General features: G+C 32.5%; 1 long non-coding RNA gene across 1 annotated transcript; it reads left to right on the top strand.

Moving 5' to 3' along the window:
• The first annotated feature begins 17,424 nt into the window (after positions 1-17,424).
• LOC128552009 (uncharacterized) lies at positions 17,425-25,599 on the top strand. The gene is made up of 4 exons (XR_008368949.1): positions 17,425-19,954; positions 24,193-24,332; positions 24,926-24,975; positions 25,358-25,599. It is a non-coding gene; the product is annotated as an uncharacterized LOC128552009 (long non-coding RNA).
• Positions 25,600-26,662: the final 1,063 nt, after the last annotated feature.

Below are 26,662 nucleotides of genomic sequence, written 5' to 3'. Positions count from 1 at the left end.
TTTTGGGAAAGGAATAAGATTTTGATTTTATGGTTTTATACCCCCCCCTTTTTTTCGTTTTTTGTAGCAAATGCTTTGATCGATATTTTGTTGAAAATAGGTCTTTCTAGAAACTGTATCAAATTGGATATGAAGTCGCCTATGTGTTGTTTATGCTCATGACGTACACATAATACACATTGAAGGAACCACATATACACTGCGAGGCTAGTACTACCTACGGTAGCACAGATGTGGCATAGATGTTTTATTACCTGTTTATGTTTTTATTTTTTTTCGTGCTCACAGCCACTAATACCTGCGTGTATTGATATAAAGATAGCATCTGCGCACGTATTAAGCAATATGTTCGCAGGTAATAGCTGGTAAGTGCTTACACAATAGTAATCAAAACACCGGTACTTTCCAACATGGCGAGTGATACATTTTTACATGTGCGAGGATATATGAGCCGCGCATGAAAAAACCAACTTATGGCTTTGCGAACAGCATGGATCCAGACCAGCCTGCGCATACTCGCAGTCTGGTCAGGATCCATGTTGTTCGCTTACGGTTTCTCTTATTGCTATAGGGTTTGAAACCGAACAGCATAGACTCGGGCACAGACTGTATGGATGCGCAAGCTGGTCGGGATCCATACTGGTCGCAAAGCCACTATGTTGGTATTCTCATGGCGCGGCTCATAAAATATTTTATATTGATATGTGCGCAGCTATTTAAAATACAAGAAATGTGCGCGTTTAAGATCTAATACGTCCGCCCGAAATAATTATTATCTGCTCACGTATTTGTATGAAATACAATAATCTTTATTTCTCCTCGGTAACATTCTGCCCTGGGGTTGACAATATCAATGTCAAACACGTACCTGCCATATAAATTTATTTTATGTGACCTCTGTGCCACCGTAACAATCACTATATTCCCCGATATTTAAGATTAGTACTGTTATTTTAGGAAACGAAAAACGGCAAAAAACACCTCTAAATTTTATCACCTCCATTTTCGGATTGATAAATGTTTATTTCAAAAAAGTATTCACTAACAGAGCAGACAGCATAAACCGCACCCACTTCTTATATGTGAGGTCGTGGGTTCATTTCTCCGACCGCTTATTTATGAAACCTCATACTAAGAAAATATTTAAACGGTCTAGTAAAACATGGCATTTTTTTCTACAATTAATGAAAAAGCACTTATCGAATGGTACGTTAAGTACATACAGGTTGTAGGCTTTCTGCATCATTATACAAAACACATTTTTGTAACATGTAACGGACATATAGAAAATGAAAGAAAATAGCATAGATAAATGGTTCGGAATATTTAAACTCGATATTAAAAATACAAAATATGGTACGAAAGTCTAGTGTTTTTAATCATCAAAGTAGTATGATTGTTCGAATTGACAGAATAATCCCTTTTAAGTTTTTGACCTCAAATACCACTGAGCTGCCAGCGTACCGATCGCGTCAAAGCAGAAACTAATTTTTAAACATAAAAAAATTATTAAAAAATTTTTAGTAGTTGCGTTGCTCAAGGTGCCCTTTCATGCCTTTTTAACATTTGAGGAACCAAACTTTTTTTTCTTTTGAAAATGCCGCTTAAACACAACACAACACTGTATTAAAACAGTTATGATCTCGTAAGTTTTAACATTAAGTACAGTATTAATTTTTCAAATTCTTATCAAAACGGGGGGGGGGCCTTTTCAGGTCTTATCATTATACGTCCTTCTGCTGATTTAATTTCTAAAATGGTTCTTGACTGGGCAAATTACGGAGGAAAATTTTTTTCCAGAAGGGCGTATTTTTTAGGTTGTTGGAGGATGGTCATTATGTTTTGAATTCGAGTTTATTTTTTTAATAATGTCATTATATTGAAAATTTTTGATTTCTTCGCATCGTATTTTTAACAATTATATGAAGAATACTAGTACATTTGCTGGAGATATATTAGGCATTTCAAATAAGAAAGGAAGTACTTTAATAATGATTTAAGTCTTTGACACTAGCATTATGACAGAGGCATATCGGGTTAGATTTGGATATGTTTTTCTTTGTGAACTTCAATTTAAAAGGAGAGTTTCCTCTAATCTCCTGCTTTTTTTAAATTTTTGGATTAAAAAAGTCCCGCGGTGCATATTTGTCATGTCAAATATATCGTCTATGCTTCAGTAAGTTTTATGACCTTATTATATTATTATGTGACATCGTTGAGATCGCAATGCTACGGTCATAATCAGCAAAGCGGGCCCGTGTTTAATCTGTCGGTGGCATTGTAATTATACAATGTATAATATTTTTCGCTGAGTAGAACCCAGATGTTACTTTATATGGAATTTAGTATTAAAATAAAAAACTGATGTTTTGTTCTGTCAAAATGTCACAATATTTATTTTTAATTTTTTTCTAACCTCCCACGGGGTTGTGCCCCATTTAAAACATGGGAGTTTTCACCCGTGGGGTTTATGATTATTTTTTATTTCGCACAGTAATACACTTTAAGTTAAATTTGATTGATATTGATAAAATTATAATTAATTAGCAAAAAGTGAAACATTAAATGCAATTTCAAATTCATCGAGTCGCCATGGGGGGTTTCCTCCCCTAACGAAAATGGGAGTTTTTTTTTAAAAAATCGTTTTTCAACGCGAAATCATGTCCCCAACAGTTTTTTATTGTATAAATTATTAATTTGAGTTAAAATATTTGATTTGAAAATTTTAGAAAAAAACCCACGGTTTTTTTCTCCCGTAATTGGTAAAGTGGGAGAAATCCACTCGTGGGACCTCCCATGGGGTTTGCAAAAACCCCATGGAGGAAAAAATAACTCCATGGAGGACCCACTTTGAAAACCCCCATGAATTCATTCTTTTAAAATATTAAAAAAGAAAACGACCAATTATTACTCTATGGGATTTGAACATCGTTTAATGTAAAAAAATCAAGAAAAGTCAAAGGCAAAAGGTAGCTGAGTTTGCGAAAATTCCGGATTTGCAAACTAAATCCGGAGACTGTTTACTACAAATATATATTTAATCTGCATTAAGGAATAATGCATTATTTTGGATGTTTTTCAAGATCTCTATTTAGTAGTGAAGAACAAATTATAGCAAATTGTTGAAAAGATCTATTCTTAGCTAAGTGGCAAAACAATGTATATTTCACTAATACCAATACCAGTTTGTGAATTTCTTCTTTATATTTTGTGCACATGTTCTTGCAAAATAATTTTTGTAATCTGTGTCCCTTCAATGAAGTTCTGTTCTGTTGTTTTCAAACAAAACATGACTGTCTTTGACAAACCCAAACTACAGAGAGGTGAAATAATAATGTTCCTCAGAAAAAGACAATGACTAAAAAACCGGGTAACTATACAATGCCAGCATATAATAGTATCTAAAGGAGCAAAGGGACTTTAATTGAGGAGCTCCAGGCTGTTGGCAGAGAATTCTATTCATTATCATATTTGTAAAGTGCAGAACCTGTGATAAAGCACAGGGTTTTAAAAAAATCAGCATATTCTAAAAAAGTTAGCCAACTAATACTGGACAGTGTGGTTTGAAATAAAGGATCACAGTGGGGCACCACTTGGGTACCGTCAATGACAAGCACACTTCCCAGAAGAGATTGTTCTTCCTATCAGTTTCTTGTAATTTATCACTGTATAATAACACATTAAATTTCCTAAAGAGGGGTTAAAATTATATTTAAAAAAAGTACAAAAAGGCAGACAACTTCATCATTATTCTTGGAGATTCATTGTTATTGTGTTATTCAACAATTCTTAGGCATAAAGAAAATTGTTTGTTTCCGGTATCCCGACTTACCCTAATTTTTTTACCCGACCCTAAATGTTTTTATGGCCTTGAATATTTTTTTCAACTTTTTAGCAAAAAAAATTCAAAACTGCCTTTTTTATGCTCTAAACATGGTCAGTGATGTTAGAAATCAACTTAGTGATTCTCTAAAGGCATAATACCCTGATTTGTATTCAATTTTTGACACAAATAATTTCTGAAAAAGTCTCCCGTATTAAAAAAAAAAATCCAAGAAAAAAAATTTCCGACCTAAATTCCCTATTTTTTTTAGCATGTTACCAGAAACAAAGAATTTTTTTAGGCCTTAACAACATGTACAAAAATACCAAGTTACATCAAAATTCTTTCAGTAGAATCAATACATGAATAATAAAGTTTAATTTTAACATAATTTTTCTGAAGATCAAAAGCAGAAGACAATTACCTGAATGTAGTTATAGAAAATTATTTTTAACAAAATTACAGTAGATAATTAGCAGGTTAATGTGGTGATAAAAGGTTGCTTAAATTTTAAAATTGCAAAGTAATTAGGAGCACTTAAGTTGTTAGCAACAGATCTTTATTAACACTGCACCCAAAAGCAATTAATACTTCTAACAAATGTCATCAATACAACACTTCTTAGGACTGTAAATGGCCCTTTTAATTTGTTTTAATACTATCTTGTTTGTTTAAATTCAACAATACAATACAATAATACAATACAGAGTTGTTAAATGGTGTAAAAGTCTGTAATTAATTTCTGTTAAATTCTATTAAACCAAATAAACACAGTAACATCTCCAGGTTAAAATGACAAATCAACTCAAATGTTGCTTCCTATTTCTTTATAGAGAGTTGATGTCCTACAATCGTCATTTTCATCTAGACATCAACCCTTCATAATTTCATCTAACATTTCTGTCTTTTATAGGTTATTATTCTCTCTATTTCCTCCATAAATGAAAGCATTTACATGATAAATATAAAGTACAGGAAAGAATACATCTGTGTAGGTTATAAGCCGAAAGATTGTGCACTTTGTAGAAGAGTTTTTGTTTCTTTATGATTCTTGTGCATCATATCGTAATATTACAATTCTGATGTAGAACCCATCACTGCATGAAGTATTTTACAAAATATAGGCCGATATTTATGAAACTTTACCAGTGGTGATTTTAATTGTACTTATCATAACTTTTTATTTTTTGTTTATTTCTTAAAATAGTTGTCTCTTGAATGCTGACATGATACACATATTTGTTTGGTGTTTGTTGCAAAATTACTGGAGCGTGTCGAACTTTATGAATTTATGCATTTAAAACATGTACACATTGACCTATTTTGTAAAAATGCATGTAAAGAACAAAGTTAAAGCTGTGCCAACTAGAACTGATATAAAAGTGAATATAATGTCAATGTAGACGAAAGTAAACTTTTCTGAAACTTTTTTAGTTGACAATTTCATAAATAATAATTGTAATGTTCTCATACAATGTTCTGAAGCATATGGCAAAAAACACTGGACCTAACAAATTGTATTCATTATGCACGTATTCATAATATAAATATTGAAAAATACTTTCTAAAAACATGCAGATGATAGCCAATAAGACGTTCAGATGAAATAAGGCAAAGCGTCAAACGGAGCTTGACGACTTTGTTACAATGAAACTATTCGCTACTGAAAATGAAGTGGAAATTCTTGAGAAAGTACTCTAATAAAACAAAGTGAGTAAATCGCTGATTATGCCTCTGTGGTCACAATGAAAGTAGTCCATATCAGTATAATACAGTGCAGCCTCTGTAGAACAACACCCTTTTGGAGATACAAATATTGACTGCTATGTAAAGGTTGTTGTTCTGAAGAGGTACATGTGATAGTATATTTCAACTTAGGTAAATTTTGATGATGTTGTTATAGAGACTGTTATAATTTACAATCTAATTTACCATAAAAAGGGTTGTTAGAGATGGGTTCTATATCTAAAATGTTTCCTTATATATAATAATAAGGTATCAGATAAAAATCCAAGTTCTTCTAAGAAGTGCACTATTCAAGCCTATTTTCAGTTTTATAGCCTCCACTAAATTATAAACACAATATAAATAAGTACATTTGTCATAAATATTACAGCAAATGCAGTGTTATAAGTGTACAAAATATACAAGAATATCTGTCATAAATAACAACATCAGATGTCAATATTATACATATAATCGGTTAAAACCAAATAGATGAAAGAAAATATTTGTGTTAACTTTTACTAGAAATTTATTGTTGTACATCAAATAAGATAGTCTTAATCAAAACGAAATATTAAGACGACTTAGATGTACAATAAAATCTAAATTTACTTGGCAAAACTGCCCATTATAACAGTTGTTAGTACAGACAGTATCAAAACTGTATCACACCATACATAAAAACCATTAAAAATAAATATTTTCAAAATTATTTCATTTTCAGTCTATTCTTTTTTGCAGCCATAATATAAATGGGCAATAATTAAAATTTCAAGATCTTGTATGTCTGTTTTCATTGCTGTTCTTGATATAAAATCTCTACATGCATTCAGTGACTTACATAAGCATTAGTATTATTGAAATAGTAAAGACAACTAGGTGTGATTGTTTTTGAAAATGTCAGTATCTTGATTTTTTTCTTTACTAATGCTGGTATTGCTAAGGAATTGCCAATATGAAATTCTATCTATAACTAAAGATATCTTAAGTAGCAATTACAAAATAAAGGTTTTCAAATGGTGCAAAATCTAAAACCACAATTCAGCTGGGGAAACTGTCAATTTCTTTCTTTCAAACAAACACAATTTCTATTCTTGTTGAACTTTGTTACAACTTTCTATACACCGATGTTATCAAACCTTAACTGAGGTAAACTAGGTTCCTTGCCCTGCTTCCTGCACTTTGAAGTATACAAGTTTCTCCTTTTCACCATCCGATGCAGGTAAAACAAATGATGCATCTGGGTCATAGAATTGACAATTTTTTTAAAGCGGCTAAGCCATGAGAATGTTTGCTCTGCTGCCTGTGTATTATAGCCTGTCGGAAGTACATCAGGATTATATTTCCTTTTACATGCAGTGTTTACATGGTTAGGCAAATGAAGTTTGTCAATAACTTTCTTAATAAGCTTCCAAAGACTTTCATACGGACTTGGCAGTGGAAGGTCTTCACGAACACACTTTAATCCATCCAAATGACACATATTGTCATATGCCAAGAAGTAATTTTCAAGATGCTCTTCTAGGTGGTCTTGGGAAACACTTTTGACATCTTCATATATAACTTTAATTGTCTGAAGAAACACCTGTGAAGGGCTTTCTGACCTGCAATTGATCAAATAAAGGATATTAAACAAATAATATTGACAGATTTAACACATGAAATTATATTCTTTAATAATAGCTGTAAAAAATTATAGGACAAGAGCTAAAAATGTCAAACATGTACCCAGAATGTGGTTCCACAAGCTAAGGTAGCGGACTACCTTAACATGCGATACTTAAAAAAATATCAATAGAAAGGTAGACTATCACAAGAATACACATTCCTCTTGTTAATATTTATCTGTATGTGATGTAACGATTGATGAATAATACTACCATCATAGGTTTTATATGCAGCAGATTAGTCTGTTTGATTCAGATGTAGAAGAACATATTTGCAAGCATCAAATCAAGAAATGTGTAATTTTGATACAGATGCATTTTGTTTATATACTTTGTATATTTAAACTGCGTATTCTACAAAATCACGATTATTTAAAATGCATTTTCTACAAAATCAATTTACATAAATAGGCAGTTTATACCTGCCGCTTTATCAGAATTTGGTACAACACTGACACGCAAGTCTTGAACTCCTGGTTAGTTGTGGCTGTTATTTAAATTTGAATGTACTTTTCCAGTATGAAAATTCTATCATTAACATCGGTGAAGAAATGAACATACTAAAGATACAACATCTTTTGATAAATATCAAGAGCACACAGCCTGACCTTCAACTCGGATATGGGGTCAGGCAATAAAATACGGTTTATATAATAGTAGCTCAATCTGGGATGCTGTATTTGGCATCGGTGGATTCTGCCAGGTGTGATCTCATCCAGTGTAACCAGTCCTTGCAAAAGCCATGAGAGCCGAACACAAATTTTCAGATGTAGCTAATGTTGCAATGACCATTTTATTAAATACCTTCACCTTTTCGTTTGTTGTTTTTGTTATGTACAAAATATTAAATGTTTGCAAATGTTAAAATAGTAATAAGTGATGTTTTTGTGTGCACTATTTATAGAACTGTCAGGTTAAGCATATTAAATGGAAGTAGACAGGCAGCATGCAATTTACAAAAAGGTACACTTCAGATTTTTTTTCTGCCTGTTCATATTAACATGTGAATGACAAAGTGTATTCTTGAAAAAATTCATATAGGTACATAATAAAAAAGTCTTACTTGAACAGTGGATTGAAACTCTAAGTTATTTAAGATATCCAGACAACTGTTGCCTGTGCACAATTTCTAGTTTACAGTATGTTTACAAATTGTATTGAATGAGAACAACTAAATTTTACTTCTGAAATAATCACAATGATATGTAATACACCACATGACTTTGCTGCAAGAAATATTATGCGCTGTCTGAAAACATTTCGCTTAAAAGATACTAATTTATTATGGTTTTCAGAAGCAATTTTTGTTTAAGTTTCAGGTCAAAGGCTTTGATAGTAACAGAGATACTACTAGTATTTGACTTTACCAAAAACTTTAACAAAAGAAATTCATATTTAAAAAGAGGCAAAACTCTGTCAAAATTCAAACTGGACTGACTAATGGGGATCATTTTCCAGGTTTAGACTTTGATAGTAAAGAACAATTTTAAGTTTCAAATCAAAGGAGTTGATAGTAACAGTGATATTTGACAGTAACCAACAGTGACGACAACCTTTGGCAAGTGCAATAGCTCTACCTGTTGTTTGAAAAAGTAAAAAGGTTCTCAATTTCAATATTCATGACACATTTTTCATAAAGTGTATGATCCCCAGCTGTATTAAAAACCCATGCGGAAAAACTGCAATATGAAGCAAGAATTCAATGTATAATTCACCTGTACAGCCAATATGTTTAAGAAAGTTGTCTTTCTTCACTGGAATATTATGTCTGGTTAGAAGTTCATGGTGATCTCTGCAAAATACTGATCCTGGCATGGGTTCTCTGATACATACATTAGGAAGAGACAACAGTGGATAGCCATCAGCTTTTTGTGGGACTGCCATCATACAATGGAACATGTTCAATTTCCAGCAGGCATCAATAACTCGCAAGTTTTTGCAACCTGAAATTAATATATTTTTCAACAAACCTACGCATGTAAGGGTATTGTTGGTAAATTTGAATACATCTAATATTGAGCATGAACTTTCTGAAATTCACAGATATAGATCTATTACAGGTGTTCCAATGAATTACTGAAATATTACATTGAAATATCTCTGGTGTTTTTACAGCCAAAAATATCAGTATTTATTCAGACGCAAATGATCTTCTTGTAAGTAGGGGACTAAAATACACTCAAACCTGTTAAGAATAACAGACATAAAGAGAAAATGCCTCAGAACAAACCTAAAATTCTAAGTAACTAGATATATGTACAGATCTACTTAAGTTATGTATATTTTCACTAAGATAGGAAGGACACCGCACCAGTTTATGTGAAAAGCACAGCATTCTTGTAAATGAAGGAGAAATTTATAATATAATTTTCTAATGTCACTTCAGGGGAAAATTACAGAAAGGTTTGGATATAACATATTTTGAGTGCTAAATGTTTGTCTCTCAAATCTGACATGACAATCCTCATCAGAAGCTGATTGAAGTAAAAAATGATCTTTTTAGGCAAACCATATGATGATGATTGCATGTTAGAAACATATACTTCATTATTGACAAGTTTGTGTACTAGAGAGGTGGAACCTATGCTCGCGGTATTTTGTACATATATAATCTATTTAAGAAGCAAGAGAAACTTGCAATTTTGATTGCCTATGCAAAAGCATAAAGTTATCCTCCTTTTATAGAAACATGTTGTTGATGTGCGTCATCATGCGACTTAGTGGTCTTGTGAGCTATCGACACGGCATACGCAAAAAATTGAAATTTCACTCTGAAGGGGACCTATGCTGGTGTTATGTTACATTTATTAAACTAAAGCCAAGAAAAATAATAAAAAGTTATAAAAGAACAAACTAGTATATGCGAGTATGAAATTAAGAACACTACACATTTATTTTGTGAAAATCAAAAGAAATGAGCATGACATTTTAATAGTATGTGCCTCTATGTGTATATTTCTCTTACATATATTTCGGCAGTAAACTGTTTTGTTTTATATAATTCTTTTTTTTTTTAATAATAATTAACTCTCTTAACTTCATTTTAAAGGAATAATGATTCTGTTTTTATCAAACTAATTCAAAAAGTAGTAATAAGTAACGTATGGGTTTAATATAATTCAAACATGTTCAGAACCAAATTTATATGACTTGTTATAGCTTACTCAATCACACTCGACATAAGTATGTTCGATTTGCGACTTCATCTTGTGGTAATTCTTCTGTTACTTATTCGCGGCCGAATAAGTAACAAGTAACGTGCGGGTTCAATATAATTCAGACATGTTCAAAATTGGTTTTATAGGACTTGTTGAGAGCTAGTCAATCATGCTGAACATAAGATTTGGCACTGCATCTAGTGCTAGTGCATGTTTTACTTATTTGTGCACAAATAAGTAATAAGTAACGTATGGGTTTAATATAATTCAGACATGTTCAGAACCAAATTTATAAGACTTGTTATAGCTTACTCAATCACACTCGACATAACTATGTTCGATTTGCGACTTCATGCTGTGGTAATTCTTCTGTTACTTATTCGCGGCCGAATAAGTAACAAGTAACGTGCGGGTTCAATATAATTCAGACATGTTCAAAATCGGTTTTATAGGACTTGTTGAGAGCTAGTCAATCATGCTGAACATAAGATTTGGCACTGCATCTAGTGCTAGTGCATGTTTTACTTATTTGTGCACAAATAAGTAATAAGTAACGTATGGGTTTAATATAATTCAGACATGTTCAGAACCAAATTTATATGACTTGTTATAGCTTACTCAATCACACTCGACATAAGTATGTTCGATTTGCGACTTCATCTTGTGGTAATTCTTCTGTTACTTATTCGCGGCCGAATAAGTAACAAGTAACGTGCGGGTTCAATATAATTCAGACATGTTCAGAACCAAATTTATATGACTTGTTATAGCTTACATAATCATACTCTACATAATTGTGATCGGTTTTTGAATTCATCTTGTGATAATTCTTCTGTTACTTATTCGCGGACGAATAAGTAACAAGTAACGTGCGGGTTCAATATAATTCAGACATGTTCAAAATCGGTTTTATAGGACTTGTTAAGGGTTTGTCAATCATGCTGAACATAATATTTGGCACTACATCTGGTGGTAGTATGTGTTTTAATAAGTAACGTACGGGTTGAATCTAATTCAGACATGTTCAGAAGTCATTTTAAATGACTTGTTATAGCTGACTGAATCATACTCAACATAAGTGTGTTCGGTTTACGGATTAATCTGGTGGTAATTCATCTGTTACTTATTCGCGGCCGAATAAGTAACAAGTAACGTGCGGGTTCAATATAATTCAGACATGTTCAAAATCGGTTTTATAGGACTTGTTGAGGGTTATTCAATCATGCTGAACATAAGATTTGGCACTACGTCTGGTGCTAGTATATGTTTTACTTATTCGTGCACAAATAAGTAATAAGGTACGTACGGATTTGATATGATTCAGACATGTTCAGAACCAAATTTATATGACTTGTTATAGCTTTCTAAATCATACTCAACATAAGTGTGTTCGATTTACGAATTCATGTGGTGGTATTTCATTTGTTACTTATTCGTTTTTATAGGACTAGTTCAGGGCTCCTAAATCATGCTGATCATAAGATTTTGGACTGCATTGGGTGCTTGTACATGTTTTACTTATTCGTGCACAAGTAAGTAATAAGTAACGTACGAGTTGAATATAATTCAGACATGTTTAGAAACAAATTTATATGACTTTTTATAGGTTACTTAATCATGGTCAACATAAGTGTGTTCATGTCTACCAAAATGTCAGAGAAGGTTACTGAAATCTAGCAGGGGCTTATCAGCTAGGCAAATAATCTGTAACTGTTAATATCCCATAAATCTCCATGGCCTGCTGTGCAGACCGACATCCTCTCATTAATTGGCTGCTGTTTGACCTTATCTTGACCATATGTTTTATATCATTTTACTAATCATGGCAAAAACAGGTCCAATATTTTATAGACGTCTGATATTGGGAATGTTTTTATTATTTTTTCCGGAGAGTTATTAAATAAATTTTATACTTCTTTGTTATTTCTAACAGATGAGTAATTATATATTTTTTGTATTTATCAATTATATTCTTGAAACAAAATGTATCTTGCTAGACAATTGGCAGCACAGTTATTTTCGAGGATGTTTTTTTTAATTAATACGTGTACAATAAATCTAATAAAATTAGTATTTGTCTCTACCTGTTTAACCAGAGGGTTTTATAGTTTTACTACTTCCATCCGTCTGTCTGTCCATGCTTTAATACGAATGGTTTAGTGCTTATGTTGTTACCGGAGACAATACATAATCAATTCCCTAATTCTTATTATGTGACTTAAACTTCTGTTAGGTGACTTAAAGTCCGCCCGCCAGAACGTTCGTAAAATTATTTCAATAAGTGTACAAAAAATGGATAATGCAATAGCTTGAACTTGTTTGATGAAACTTTTTATATTATATTAAAAAACATCAGGTGATAATGCATGACATTTTGTTTTTGCCTAGTTACATATTGCCTTGGCTTTTAAGGTTTAAAGCTTTTTGTATTCTTTCAGTAAATACACTAGCTAAATTAAGTTCGTTTGTAATATAAATGAACAAGATGTCAAAATATTTGCCTTTATCTCTTTACTTCAGTCACGTTATATTCAATTTTCAGGACTATTTCCTTTTTTTGTTTGAACATATAAATCAAACAAAAACAATTATTGTGTAAGCATTACTTTTCCGTCTGATATACGGATTGTATTTCACAAAGGATTACAAAACCTACTCAACTCCCATAGGATACGGAAAAGTATTCAACAGTGGTGCTTTAGCCGTTAGGTCATGCTGTCAGAAATGATGGTGCTTTGGCGTCCCATGCGTCCAAGAGAAAGAAAGGTCATAATATACATTAAGCGTTTTTCTATAATTTTTATTTTTCAACTGCTATGAAATGTATGAATATGCAATAATGCAAAATATTTTGTTTACCTTGCTTATTGTGAATTTATGGAATCGAGTCTGTAAATAAAATTTGGGGAAAAATCATATAAACTTAAAGGGAGATAATTGAATTTACAAAAATATGTTTAACAAAGGAATATGCGAGCCGAAATACAAATCACAAAGTGCATTAATATCAATATTAATACATTTATATCAGAAGTTTTGCACACGTTCGGATCAAACATTCTATACAATGTAGAATTTGATTAAACCCTGGTTTTTCAAAACTTCAGAATATATTCTAAGAAAATTCAGCAAATAAAAAAGATAGGGTTGTTTGTTTGATATTTTGCTAGAATTATTAAAAACATGTAGACCTTACGCAAAACTACCAATTGGAAAATCGCAAATTTCATTAAATTTTCGCGAATAGAAATTTTTCTACAAACTAAATTTCCATGATACTTCTCATAGTTGTAAATATGTAAATAAACATATGACTTATAATATTGTAAAAAAAAAATCTGTAAGTCCGTGTGCTTGATTTTGAAATATTTGTCCATGATCATGATGATTAAAGTTATACGCTCATTTCAAGCTAGTTTTCAGAAATTATTTTGAATTTTAAAGGTGTCAGATATTTTGATATCATATTTTCACTTTAGAAAGATAGTAACGTTGCCATTGTAGTATATGTACTCATTACTCAAAATAATTTTCATTTTTCCATCCGCCAAATCCATGCTTTATTCTACGTTATCCGGATAGATGACGTTACGTCATCACTTTCGGTTTATCAAATGTACAAAACTATCTTAATTTATAACATTAAGATTACGTATAACGTGTTCCATGTGTTATCCCCAATTTTACCATTTGTTATTTTGATGCCACGCTTTATAATTCTTCATGGTTGTTTTGTTTCAGTAATTTTAATTCTGAAACTGGCCTTTCTTATAAATGTTTAAGTAACTATTTTTGAAGGTAGGTGAACATGTATGTTAACCTTATATATATATGGGGGGAATGAAGATGTCCGTTAGTGGCCACATTTATGACAACTTGAAGTTATCTAGTTCTCTCAGATAGTCTTTAACCACCTCAAAATAGAAGCATAAATCTTTAATCCAAGCAGGTGTGAAACAACGATCGATTAATCAGAGACAGTACCTATTATAAACATAGGTATGAAATAAAATCAAATAATTTTTGACAAATAAATTCACATGTCTATACATGCCCCAATAAATATAATTATAATATTGTATTAACATTTTATATTTTCATATAAAAGAAACAAGAGCTGTCACTAATGGTGACAAATGCCCCCGCAGCGCCTTGACCTTTGACCTGGTGACCCCAAAGTCAGTAGGGGTCGTGTACTCAATAAGTACTATCAGCATGTGGAGTTTGAAGGTCCTTGGTGCAGTGGTTCGCGAGTAAAGTGCCTTCATGCAAAAAGTTAATGTTTGCCATGGTGACCTTGACCTTTGACCTGGTGATCCAAAAGTCAGTAGAAGTCGTGTACTCAATAAGTACTATCAGCACGTGAAGTTTGAAGGTCCTGGATTCAGTGGTTCGCAAGTAAAGTGCCTTCATGCAAGAAGTTAACGTTTGACCTGGTGACCTTGACCTCTGACCTGGTGACCCGAAAGTCACTAGGGTTCGTGTACTCAATAAGTACTATCAGCATGTGAAGTTTGAAGGTCATGGGTGCAGTGGTTCGCAAGTAAAGTGCCTTCATGCAAAAAGTTAACGTTTGACCTGGTGACCTTGACCTTTGACCTGGTGACCCGAAAGTCAGTAGGAGCCGTGTACTCAATAAGTACTATCAGCATATGAAGTTTGAAGGTCATGGGTGCAGTGGTTCGCAAGTAAAGTGCCTTCATGCAAAAAGTTAACGTTTGACCTGGTGACCTTGACCTTTGACCTGGTGACCCGAAAGTCAGTAGGAGCCGTGTACTCAATAAGTACTATCAGCATGTGAAGTTTAAATGGTCCTGGGTGCAGTGGTTCGCGACTAAAATGCCTTCATGCAAAAAGTTAACGTTTAACCTGGTGACAATGACCTTTGACCTGATGACCCGAAAGTCAGTAGGGGTCGTATCCTGAGTAAGTACTATCAGCACGTGAAGTTTGAAGGTCCTTGGTGCAGTGGTTCACGAGTAAAATGCCTTCATGCAAAAAATTAACGTTTGACCTGGTGACCTTGACCTTTGACTTGGTGTCCCCGAAGTCAGTAAGGGTCGTGTACTCAATAAGTACTATCAGCCTATGAAGATTGAAGGTCCTGGGTGCAGTGGTTCGCAAGTAAAGTGCCTTCATGCAAAAAGTTTACGTTGTGACGAACGAACGAACTCACGAACGGACGGACAGTTGAAAACTAATATGCCTCCATTCGGGGGCATAAAAATGTGACCAATGCAATGTAACTGTTGCTGGACAATGGTCCTATATAATGTTCGCTAAAATATAAAACAGTGTCTTACATCGACAGATTGCATCTATCTAAGCCCAGATCGGAACTCGAATCCATGGCCTCTCTCATCTAAGGGGACACTTTACCATATCGTGGTAACAGCAGGTTTTATCGTTACGTAGTGTAAGTGCACCCTTATTTCCTACCTGGCATCTTAACGTGATCTGAAACACTATTCTCCGGATCATCGATGTATTTGTTAGCTTACGGCTTTTTTTGTTTACATTAAGATTTGATATTGTTTCCTCAACATTTTTAATCGATGAAAATTACCAAATCTTCTCTAATGTGTTTCACCCTTCACTTTTATCTACCCTTTACCTATTTTGGTATTTTGTATATAATTTCAAAGTACATATTGTTGGAAAGTTGATGCAACCTGTCTGCTATAATTTTCAGTTACAGTTTCTGTTTGTTGTTGGCTTACTTGCGATGCATGGCTCTATGGATGTATTTGTGGTGTTCTGTGCGTCCGTGATATCTACCCTTACCTTACCACTAGTTTGAAACTTCCTCAAACGCAGATGCATTTCCGAGGAAGCGTAATAGATATTAGGCTGTCTTCACATTTGAGCTATTGTGAGTTTGTATTGCGTAAAAACAATTTTATCCATCATTTTGCAAACATGAATTTTAATTTTCATTCTGAGTACAATTTTAACATAATTTACAAAAAAAAAAAACAAAAAAAAAACATGAATGAAACTTAGTTGATTTCAGTATCGCGGTAGATACGGCGGGACATGCAGATGCTATTGTTACATATGACATACTTTGAATTTGTCACAGTGATACATGTAGGTCTGATTCTCAATTTGTTATTTCCTTCCACTTGTTTATTGAACTGCAGTTAAATGTATAAATATTACCGTCGCGAACTACTTAAAGTGATATGACAAAGTAAATTTTCAAATCTCACATGTATGATTTGTATCTTAATATAGCCATAATCTTCCTAACCCATTTTTTTGTAGGTAGAGGTACAGGTATGAATGATAACGCCTAACATTGTCATTTTCTTAACGGTGAATGGTAATTCAACTGATTATAGCATGATCACATCGAATGTTTTTTGTTTGGGTGCGTTACGAGGTTGTCAAGCACAATGACATGACATGTATTTACAAGGTAATTGAGACATTGAACAAACGCATATGCAGAATAAACAACGAGCATTCTATTGAAACTATTACACCAGACGCATTGACCTTGAAATACTACCCAACCAGCAATAAATCAACAACCAAGAAGGAAGTATTGATTGTACCTAACTTTGTTGTATCGTCTGATGACAGAAATGCACTGGGGTCTTCTCAATAGTGTCTAAGATTTTACTGGCGTTCTTGCAATAACTCTACCCTTTTTAAGAAACAGTGTATTTTTGTATTAACAATATGAAAAACAATTTGAAAGTATTTGTGAATGTAATTTTCAACATTTATGGCAAACATGTGTCTTAATTTTTTCATGCCTTGATATGGTCCCTATTTGAAGAGTATTACCTAACTTAATGCTGTTTTGTACAGCTAACTTGTAGAATATACGCATATATGCACGATCTGAATGGATATTACCTTTAAAAGAACATACTTTACATAACCTGTTGAATGGAAAAAATCAGTATTGACATGATGTTAGGACAGCCTGAATCCGTCCCACAAAGAGCCAATTTTTAACAGAAATTTACCAAACAGTTTTCATTATGGCTGCAACTTTTATGAACAGTTTTTAATGTGTTTTGTTATGTTCGTCATGTGTATACATCAAGAAAATTTATAAGTGATTTAATATATATGCTGGTTTTGTATATGTTTACGTTATCGTTCATGACTGAAACTGACGAAATTGATAATTATGATCCTACCCTAAATGGGTGGCATATAGTGATAGGACCGTTCGTCCGTCCGTCTGACCGTCCGACCCTTCGGTTTACGATCGATGACTGAAGAATTCTCAAATTTAATTGGCAGTTTGGTCGTGACAGGCAAATGAACCCGATTTACTTTGAAGTTAGTTACTAGGAGGTCAAGGTCAAAATGATGCCACTGAGAACAGATTCTGCTAGCGCTTTGGGCTACGGTCGACAAACTTAATAAATATGATAATTGCCAGTCTATAGTAGATGATCCCTATTTGTAGGTCTAGACCTTTTACTGAGCCCGATACAAGATGTAATTTTAACACTTGGATGCAACGTTAATTCAAACAAACACTGCTTTTCGAAACATAGTTAAGGAATGTTTAATATCACTTCGGTCATTAAAACACCGTATGTTATAGGCAGTAGATACTTTTGGTTTACATACCAATAAGAAAATGAAATAGTTTTACAGGACGAAACAGATGCAAATTTTCACTTGCCAAAGTGTCTGTAAGACATATCTGATATTAGCATAGAGCTAAGCATTACATCGACTTCGCTCAGAGCAAAATCACTCATAATATTGATTAAGTCATAAGTAGACAATGAAGAGAAATAGCACTAATGGAACTCTACTAACGCATATTTGGTTGACAATATTAATTTTATATACCACAAATTGCTGAGCTGTAACGTGTGGTCCGATCAACCCGAAAGTCTAGTTTGCACTAATCATCACCTAAGTTTTCATTTTTCAAATGAAATCATACTTACGCAGCAAAAATCCGGAAAGTTAAACTTTGATCATCTCTTATCTGCTGTGAAAAATGACAGACTGACAATATCGCAGAACTGGGCATTATATCGACAAAGCTCAAAATCTCTATTTGTCATTGAATAAGTCCCAAGTAGTCACAGAATAGAAGTGTTTTGATATAGAATTATGCCGGCGTACAGTTTAACTCTACATGGGGCACGGATCGTCTAGTTTGAACCCTACATGGGACACGGATTGTCTAGTTCAAATCCACGCTGGACATAGAATGTCTAGTTTGAACTCTACATGAAACACAGATTCAGCTTCAAGAAAGACATAGCATAGAGTGAGATTAGAGAATGACAGCTTTTGTAATAAATTCATATCATGTATCATTGTATTCATCCGTTAATAAAAAGTTTGGATTATCTAATGCAACGTTGGTCGTGTTCTTATTATGAACCAATTTATTTTGAATATCAATGTACTAAGGTTTTCAAGCCGAAATATCATGGCAGAGAAACATGTTTATAATTCTCACGTGCATGATCTGAATCTTAAAATAGATGTTTACGTCTTAAACGAATTATTGCACAAATGTGTAGTACGTGATATGGTACAAATATGAGCGCCTAATATTATCTTTTGAGTTTCAAGGTTTCTCAATTTTAATGGCATGATCACTTCAAATGCATTTGTTTAGTAAGGTTATAAGGTTGATAAGCAGCTTTACAAAATGGGACTTACAAGGAAGTTGTTGAGCATTAACTAAATATAATAAATTAAAGTGTACAAGATAAAATCAAACTATTACACATAACGCAATGTCCTTGACATAGTAGCTAAACAATAGTAAATCAATAATCAAGAAGGGAGTATTAATTGCACCTAACTTTGCAATATCATCTAGCGTCAGATATGCACAGGGGTTTTTTCAAGAGTATTTTCGATATAACTGGCGTTTTCATTTATATTTCTAGCTTTCTAACAGTAGCATATAATTATTGTTTGTATAACATGAATCAATTAGTTAAAGTTTGCGGTTGCAATGATCGATGTTTATTGTAAAAAGTTGTTTTTATTTTTTCATGTCTTGAAATGGTCCCTATTGGAAAAATACTTAACTGCGAGCTCCTATTTATAGCAGTGTGGGTTATCTTACAATGTTGATTAATGAAAAGTTCAATTGGCGTGCACTAAAACCCCGATGTTTTGACACAGGTTGTCCCCGTCAACACAAAAGGGCGCTAGACGTAGAGATATTTACGACTGATTTTCATTGATGGTTTTACTTCTATGAACAGTAGTTGAAGTTTATTGTCCTTTTTTATTCGTAATTGGTACCCACGTGTAGCTTTATTTGTGATAGCAATATGCATGTATAGGATATTTTTCAGCTTTATATTGAAAGTAAACCAAATTAAGTGAAGTGAGACGAAATTTGTGACTTAAATTACCTGTTTATATTTATCAATTACAAATTATGGGCAGACGACAACATATAGGACGAATCCACTCTTACTGAATCAACTGATCAGATAGTATGTGCTCTAGTGTTGGTGCAGTACAGAACGTCATTAACGTACTGTAACATGAGATAAAACATTAGAAAAAAGGCAGCATGGGCTACATGATCCCTTATGTATTCATTTTAATACAGTGATTGTTAGGTAATAATGTATCTTCAATTTACAGAGTCACAGTAATTTTACTATTACTTCAGTTTAATCAACTAATTTGTTTTTAACAGTTTTGATGAATGCTTCAAGCATGTTTGAACCACTCTCGTGTCTGTTTTCTGGAAAACAAGTGTTAGTATCATGACCAAAGTGTAGCTTGAACTCATGATACCGGGATAGACTGTCCGACACCTTAACCACTAAACCACCGCTCCCTTTCAAGAGAAGGAAGAGCAAGAATTCTATTATTAAAGATAACACCAGGGAGAACAAAATAAAAGAGGTCAATATTTACATGGAGTCAAGGTATCAAATAAACTGTATTTGTTTAACAAGCAGCTTTTAGTGCCAAAAAAGTCTTTGTTCAAGTATTGTATTGATTAAAGTGAGATAACCCTTATGAAAATATGTCACCTATTGAGTTTCTGTTATTTCCCTTTAGACTGTACGGTACTTTTTTATTATGAAAGATACATATTTGTTATTTACCATTAATTATTGTACAGTTGTTTTATGCGTTGTTATTGGTAGCTGTCTTTTTAATGCAAAATAATACTAGTAATAATATCTATTAATAATAATGATAATAATTTAAGAGTAAAGCAAAATATCAAAGGATTGAATACATGTCTATTGCAAATAATTGAACAATCACCACAGTAAGGGATTGCTGATTAGATCATTATTGCATCCTAGATCTCAAATAACTGTAGTGGAAATAATCACAATAAAGCAATCACACATGTTCTTGATTAAATTAATAGAAACTGATCATCTATCACTACCATCTTCTAAATCATGTGTATAGTATAATCAAACATACATCATTGAAACTGAAGTATAATGTTACATATGGTTGAATGGCAAACGATGAACTGAAGGACTGAGATCATGAAAGTATGTGTGTACAGATGTAATAACATTGGATGAAAGTACCAACGCTCATTTCCAGTGGGGTCAAGAAACATCATTTTATTCTTGTGATTACAAGTACAAAATTACTAACTAATTAAAGAAATAAAATTTTGGAAATTGGAAGTTTATGTTTATTGTTCTTACAATATCTTAGACAGAAATTATTACTGTTAAAATCTGTCGTTTAAAAACAGATACTTAGAAGTGGTTAGTTTAGTAGCATCTTAACCTGGTTGCATTTGATCTACTCCAGAACTCTTTAAGATTAAGACACAATCATGTTTAAATTAAAAATTGCTATTGTTTATAGTTTTGTATTTTTAAGGTATAAAGCAACTGAATTGAGATTAATTATTCTGTTAAAAGAAAATGACAGTTTTGCACATTCATTTGGTGCAAATGAGGTAAAAATGTTATCAAAATGATTTCAATTTATTTTTGTTTGTGACACTTTTCTCCATATATTAAATATAAAAAAGTACAGTTGTAGCTACATCCAATCCAGTTGTATCCAAATTAGTTCAGATGGTGCTACATACTCTCTGGCTTATTTCTATTCTTAGCAGTTAGGTCTGAAATGTTATGCCTTTGCATTTTAAACTTCCATTTGACTGGTATTTCCACATTTACTATAAAATGTGCATTTTTTCCGTTTTCAATGTTTTCTGACCTCATATTTTAAAGTCAAATTCCTGAGATCTATCATATCTTCCAAATCAGATGACATAAAAAGTTCTGTTACCTGTTTCAAAAGGAGCTTCTTGACAGAAGCTACACAATTTTACACGGATATAGAAATACCTATTACACTAGAAATATAAACTATAATCAGAACATAAACATTTAGTTCAATGAGACAAAAATAACTTAATCAATAAAGCTGTCTCTGTACAGTTTTGAGAAATTTTTCTTTTGTTTAGACGACATCTCTTTTACAAACTGTCATGGAATTGTCACTGACTCCTATCGGAATTAATTAATAATTAAAGGCAGTAAATTAATGTATTTTCATTTTCCACAGTAACATTAAATTCATTTTTAGTTTGTTTAATTTACCTTTATTTTAGCAAGATTGTGACGAAATCGTCAAGTGTATCCAAACTATTCTCGTGTCTATTTCCTTGAAAACCAATACGGGTGTCATATTAGGTGTGCTTGTGACACCAGTCTGGTTTGAGCCGACGGCCCCATGGCTGAGTGGCAACAAGACCTCCCCTCCCTTCAAAGGAAGGAAGAGCAAGAATTCTATTATTAAAAATAACACTAGGGAAAGCCAAAAGGCCCTCATCAATTACATGTATTAAACGTACTACAATACAATGTAACTGTTTAACTAGTAGTAATTAATGCCAATGATGTCTTTAGTTTATTCTAATTTGTTTTAGCTCGATTGTGATGAAAGCTTCAAGCTTCCTGGAAAAACCAGTACTGGTATCATATGAGAAGTCAAGATGTCTTTGTTCATATGTTGTTTTTAAGCAGATACAACTTTATCATTTTCGTATTATTTTTTTTTAACTTTCATAGTCGAAAGGACTGTTGTCATGAAAGTATGTGGGTAAATTCCTTGGATGATCCATAAAAATACCTATGGCGTTTAGAAACACTATAATTATGTTCATTGTGATTCAAAATTGTATCTGAGACAATAAATAATACTGTTAAAATCTTATCTTTGAAAGCAGATATCTACTCCACGGTACTTACAGTGTATAAAGATATTTTTATAGTTCCTAGCATTTTAAATGTGAGGTGACCTTTCTATTTCAATATGAAAGCGCATCTATAACCAACATCATATACACATTTGTTGTGAAAAATCTTAACATTATGATTTAACGGGAACTGTTCAATCCTGTTTTCCACATTTAATAGTAAGAGACAAACAGGAGAGGCGTTTTATATCAACATTTTACCTAGGCTAAGGTTACATGAAGAAATTCTGTTCTACAAACTGCATAAGAAAAGAACAAAAATGATTTCTTCTTTTGAAATCTAATATTTTTATACAGTTGAACATTATGTATGAAATCCTAACATCTATTTGCAAATAATATATATAATAATATAGCACACCCATCAGCATATGCATTTAACTTACCATCAGTATCATTGCTAATCATCATATCATTTACATAACATACAAACAATATAGGTACCAGAGAACTTGATAGTATAAGTAATATATATCTTTGTCATAATGAATTTCTTTTTGTGTTATGAACATCAAAAATATTGATTTGTTGTTGTTGATATTCTCAATAATTTTTTCTAAGATATGTGTCTGAGATTTGAAAGTTTGATCAATAGATCGATAGAAAGTAATATTGACAATCTAGTTGTTTTTCTTTTTTTTTTTTTTTTTTTTTTTTTTTTGTTTGTTTGTTTTATCATTAATTTTACCCGTAATTGCTTTGGATATATAAGTTCATGCACAACATGAAAAATATTGTTTTTTCCAATCCTTGTTATTATGCATTTTCTCTATTTTCGTCAAAATCAAAAGCGTAAAGACCTTTAAGAAAGCAAATGTATCTTAATCCGATTGTATTTGATTTACTCCAGTGCTCTTTAAGATTGTGACTCTTGTCTAAATTGAAATGTGATATTCTGTATAGTTTTATCCCTTTAATGAAAGGAAGAGCAAGACTTCTATTTTTAAATTAACAGGTAAAGGTACAGCCAAATAAAACCGTCATTAGTTACATGTAGTCAAAGTACCAACATACAATGTAACTGTAACCAGTAGTAATTAATGCCGAGGATGGGCAATGTTGTCAGAGCATACTGACAATGATTACCAGTTTAGATTTAAGTATCTATACGTTGGCCAATGAGACCCGAGGTGAACAGATACCGTTCAGAGTTTGGCATAACTCTGCTATCGTTATATCCGAACTTGCTTTTCTGAGTGATAGCCAGTACTAACATTGCAAATTTCCGTTTAATAAGTTGGCTTAGTGACCAAAGATTTGTCATGAAAGTTGTGATTGTGTTTTAATGTTACTGTTGTACAGGATGGCCAAGAATATCCACTTAAAAATAAATTACAAATAGGCATGACTGGTCTCAAATAAATGGTGATGGATGCAAGTTTTACAGCCATACAAACAAAATTATGTCATTTAACATCATACTATTGGAAGATGACGTCATTAATAAAACCGTGTATATTTTCTCTGTGTGTGTTGTTTTTTTTTTTTTCTTTCTTTTTTTCGCCTCCATTTTCCATTAAATGGGATTTAACTTCTTCTTTAGTGTCTGAATTTCTTTGATATAGATCTACTCAGTTAATATCATTTCTTTTTTTCAAGACGGATTCCTTGGCTGAAAGTGGCACATTCAAATAAAACCCCGAATATCATTGCTGCATATTTTCTGGAGTTTGTAAAATAATTAAGAGGTGAGCAAGAACATGCCTTGCCAAGAAGTAAATGCAGAAGTATTAGACCTGGTAAGTACGTAATGCTTTCTATTCATTATGTACATGTATATGGAATTGCTTTTATCTGCTCTACGAGTCACAATACGACAAAATTTAATGACGTTCTGAATTTCCTAATTCCTTGTATGTTCGCGTCTCTACGTCGTAATGTCTTCAGGGATCCTGGCATAGTACATTCTTATACTGATAGCAGATAAATATAAGATTGTCAAAATATCTTAGTATGACCAGGAACGTGCTTATGCCTTTTATATCTTGAGATGTATACTAGGTGCAGTCGCTTACTAAAAGTGACTATGTACAAGACTAACTGACAAAACATGTTGATTTTTCAATGCTATATACCGACCATCTGCTGAGATTCTATTGAATATCTCGTCTTAATTATTCAGATTTTTTGGTATAGCCCTGCTGTGGACTATTTTTCTGTGAATCTGTTTAGAAGGAATGTGCCATAAGTCTTTAATTTCCTTCTTTTTTTCCTTCTTGATTTGAACGTTTTTGCTGTTGCCTGAATAAAATTCCGCATTATTCTGAAACATTCAGCGGTTCCTACAATTATGTATGTATGTGATAAAAGTTTCCGTATTATCATTGCACAGGAGCAGCTGTAGAAACGAAAACAGATAGAAAACAAGCGAAAATGAAGGAGGTATAGTCAATTTAATTTGTCATGATAACATTATAATAAGTAAACAAAAGCCATAGAAATAGATATTGTAATTATAATGCAGAATGTTATTGATGACTATTGGAATTAAAACACACCTAATGTATATGATAATTACTTAGTCTGATGATGTCACTGTGCCTATCTGATAATATAATGTATGATTGTTGAATGGTTTACAATCCGTGCTTTATAATATCATTTTAATTGTTCACACTTATTGAATGGCTTGCCGGTAAATATTCAAAACTATTGCCCGGGGGTTGTAGGACAAATGGGCAATAATTTTGACTATTTGCCGGCACGTCATTCAGTACAAGTTTGATAATATGACAAAAAATGTATCAATTGCTACCTATTTCAGGTAAGACTGATCCTAAAATGCACACTAATCCAACAGATTATATGAATTTGGAAGAGCTATCGACATCAAAGTAGGGAAGTGTGTGATGATGGAAACTGACATCGAAACAGAAAATTGTTCCATCAAACATTTAACGTTTTTGTTAATAAGTGTTCGTTTATATCATTGCACAAATATGCCCACAAGTGGTTAAACTGTAATTTGTAAATATCAATAGAAACCAGATAAAAGCTTCTTTGTTACCTTTGTTGTTGACTGCTGTTATCGTTTGTTTTATCTATTAGTAATACGCTGAAACGTACAACTGAAACACAATTTAAGGAAGAAAAAACACCACACTGCTAGTTTATAGTACAGTGCGTTCATTTTATTATACTTATCAAAGCAAAAGAACATTTTGGTTGAAATTGATGTTTGTGTACGAAATTAATGTGCAATATGTACCGCCACATGAAAGACCATCTCAGACCCTTGTAAATTCCGTTTTATAAAGGCTCGTGATATGATAATATACTTATGTAAGAAAATGACTATATAATTTGTTGATGATACGAAAGATGATCCCTGTAAATGTATAATATTATATCTGTATTATTGAAGTTTTGATACTTTTCCTGATCAAAATGACGTTAAGTCCTTTTTAACATGACGTGGAGCAAATACACTTTAATGGTTTCAGTTAATAATGTATTTGTAACATGGCACAAATAAATGTACTACACTGGCAATTCATTGTTACATTTTTGTTATCTGAACACAAACCCCATTTTACTACGAGCAACAGTTTTAGGAAAGTTTTGTTTTAATTTAATTGCTGAATTATATACAGTATTCCCAGCTTTAGGAGACATGATACAGAATTCGAAAATATGTTTCCGAATTATTTTTGTATCCTTGTATGTGCAGCCGCATTGGTTTAATCCCTTAAACATTTATATTCTTAAGCATAATATAAAATTTATTAATGTGTTTACATTAAAATTAATAACTGAATGAAACATCTGTAACACGGTTCCCTTGAGTAGGGCGTGGTGTATAAAATGCAGTAAAGTGTTTGGATATAGGGGGTTACAGCTCGCTATAAGCCCTTTCAAATAAAAAAATGGCAAAGACATTTTTACTTCCTTGAGTGACATATACCATTTATCTACGATCTGTTTTACAATGTTTAGAGATATAAAAGACCTTTCAAAATATGTAAAGGTTTATATTTACTTATTTATATAACAACACAAATCAAACTTTTTTACGGACTTAACACTCAACAAGCGTTATATGCCGCCTTAACTGCATTAAAATTTAAGT

Source organism: Mercenaria mercenaria, unplaced genomic scaffold (assembly GCF_021730395.1).
Source record: "Mercenaria mercenaria strain notata unplaced genomic scaffold, MADL_Memer_1 contig_1937, whole genome shotgun sequence".
Classification (NCBI taxonomy): domain Eukaryota; kingdom Metazoa; phylum Mollusca; class Bivalvia; order Venerida; family Veneridae; genus Mercenaria; species Mercenaria mercenaria.
Note: the sequence above shows the minus strand (reverse complement) of the source record. Positions and strands in the feature narration are given on the sequence as shown.